Raw genomic sequence first — 3,014 nt, forward strand, 5'->3', positions numbered from 1 at the left:
ATATTTGAAACATGGACTTGGGGGGGGGACCAAGGGCAACATACGTAACCTAAACATCTGTACCCCCATAATATGCTGAAATAAAAGAAAAAAAAAAAGAAAAGATGGGGTTTAGAGAAATGGAAAGAAAGCAGGAAGGACACAAAGGGCAGTGAGCTGAGCTCTTTCAATCACAGATGTTTAGACCTGACTTTAAGTCTGAGACTTTGTGCCCCAGTAGCCTAATGGATAAGGCACTGGCCTCCTAAGTCTGAGACTTTGTGATTTATACATATTTTCTTTTTCTTTCTGTCTTTTTTTTTAGAGTTTCTATGCTTTACATAGCTCTAAATAAATTCACACTGGAAATCTCTAATTGAAATTATTTTATCATTTAATGTTGTTAATTGTGATGTAAACATAAAACTTGGCAAAATCTTGAAAGATTTTTCTAAGAACTTTTGTTTTTGGCATGGCTATATTAATTATGAATATGTTCTCTGATGAGAAAATAGCAGTTATTAGTCATAGAGGTTAGAAAACATTTTCCTCAGAGAACTAGGAGGACAGGATGTCATCACTATCATTATCATGATCATCATCATTCATCAACTAATATTTACTAAATACTTTCTATGTGCCAGGCACTTTTCTAAGTGTTCCACAGGTAATTGCACCTGATATACACAATAATCTCTGTGATAAATTATTATTAACGCTTTTACAGATGAGAAAACTGAGCTCACCAGGGATAGGTGGTTTTCACTCTGTCACAGAAAGTAAACGGTGCTACTGTAGACCAAGTTCAGGTAGTCTAACTCCAGAGACAGTCAAAGAGGGGGTTTCTTTAGCACAATGTCAAGCTCTTCCGTGATAGCAGCGATTTGAGATTTTGTTAATCACGTGAATACATAGTACCACTTTTAGGGACTAACATTTTTCAGCTCTTTGGATTATATACAGTACTCTCATGTCCTCTTCATATTTCACCTTCGTACTAATAATAATTCTATGATATAATTATGATGATGCCATAAGCCTTGAAGACAGAAAATCTGTGATTTGGAAAGGTCTAGAGATTTATCCAAGGGTCCCAAACTAGTAAGTCAAGTTGTAAAGCCTGAACTTGAACCCAGGTCTCCTGATCATAAATCCGATGTTTAACACTTGCTGTGAATTTTGCTATGAGTTATTCACATGGTTAACAACCAAATCTTTTCTTAAAGAGGAACCACAGGTGGTGACTTACAGAGCAAATAAACTTTAAAGTTCCCTGGTGACAACTAATGTCACTGAATGGCATTTGGATGTAGATATTCCACCTATGTGGTTTGCAATTACCAGGTTTGAGCAGAAATCTTGCAACAAGTTTAAGTAGCAAGACATTATGTTAGAATGGAGATATTTTTGGTAAAGGAACCCTCCTCTCTTCATGAACTACCAAACACGTTGTCAAACAGCAGTGAACAAAGCTAGCTCTAAGTGGATGCTCGCACGATATGCCTAAGAACTAACTCAAATATTTCTCCCACTGGCGTATATTTTATGCCCCCAATTACATACTAGGAACCTATTCTGTGAATTGAAATCTTTTACTTTTAAATGCAGATTTATGGCAGAAAGTAAATAAATAAAGACCCTAACACCATTCTGTCTACTGTCAAAGATAAACAAAGCTGTTCACTAGTTAAAATGGTAAGGACAGATTTCTAATCAGTAATATTTATTGAAATAGGAAAGAGTCCAGTGTGAACTGGACTTAACTTTGATTTGTGCAGAAGTGACCGACTGGGCCTTTTAAAGGAAGAATGAAGGAGTAGGGGCAGGAAGATGAGTGAGGAGGGGAACTCAAGCAGAGTCAGGGAAGTCGCAATTTACAAAAAGCAGGAAGAAGAGTTGGTTTATGTGACTAGGCCTTCTGGGTTTGCTAACTGGCACTTATCAAAGATAGGCTCCCACTCTCCCACAGAAACTGGGAGACAGAGACTCTATCTTCAGGTATTTATTTCATAAACAGTGAATTCTTTTGGCAACCTTGAAATTTCCCGGGCAATAGGAGGCTGGAGTCATCATCTTAGGGGTATGGCCTTGGACTGTTAGAAACTATGCTAGTGCCAGCATTTGTTCAAGTCTGTTAGTGCCCAGGGTGGACAAAATCACTTGTGCGGACAGCCTGCAGCATTTATAGGCCAAAGTTGAAGCCTAGTTGAGAAGAGGGCTCAGGAGAACCTGACTAGAGTTTGGTCAAGGAGAGAGTGTCAGTCACAACTTTTCTTCTTCTGTGTGTGTGGAGGGAAGGGGTGAGGCCCTCATGAGTATGGTCGGACCTGTGGTAGTAGAAAAGATAGATTTCAGAAGTAAGAGAAGAATAATGAGGCAAGAAACAGAAGTTTCTGTCAAATTTAAATATTGTCCACACCAGGCCTTATAGATGCAATTAAGATTCATGAATGTCCTCTTCGCAAATAAGCAGGCTATCAATTTTTGCATCAAGTTTATTTCTGAAATTTCAGAAAGGATGAGGAAGGCCCCCTGTCATAATCCTGGGAACAAAGGGCAGACACATATTTATAATTAGTTCTATATAACTTTGGTACATTATTTAACTTTTCTAATACATATTTCTCTCAACTATAAAATGGTATTAATAGTCATTGTTCATTCATAGAGTTGAGTAAGAATTGCATGAATAATTCTAACTGTTACTTGATAAAGACACAGCTATGGTGGTGTGAGCCTATAGTCCTAGCTACTTAGGAGGCTCAGGCAGGAGGATTGTTTGAGCCCAGGAGTTTCAGGTTACAGTGAGCTGTGATCGCACCACTGCATGCCAGTCTGGGTGACAAAGCAAGACCCTGTCTCAAAAAAACAAACAAACAAAAAACCAAAATACTAATAAAAAAATCGCCGCCACCACTACCACCACCAACAACAAAAAAAACAAAACTAAACAAAAAATCAAAACAAAGCCCCAAGCAATTACCTCAGGTTATAAGGGTCCATGAGAAATCCTTTGAGAATTGGATCAAATCATA

The sequence above is a fragment of the Propithecus coquereli genome, unplaced genomic scaffold, assembly GCF_000956105.1.
Source record: "Propithecus coquereli isolate 6110/MARCELLA unplaced genomic scaffold, Pcoq_1.0 Scaffold319, whole genome shotgun sequence".
Lineage (NCBI taxonomy): Eukaryota > Metazoa > Chordata > Mammalia > Primates > Indriidae > Propithecus > Propithecus coquereli.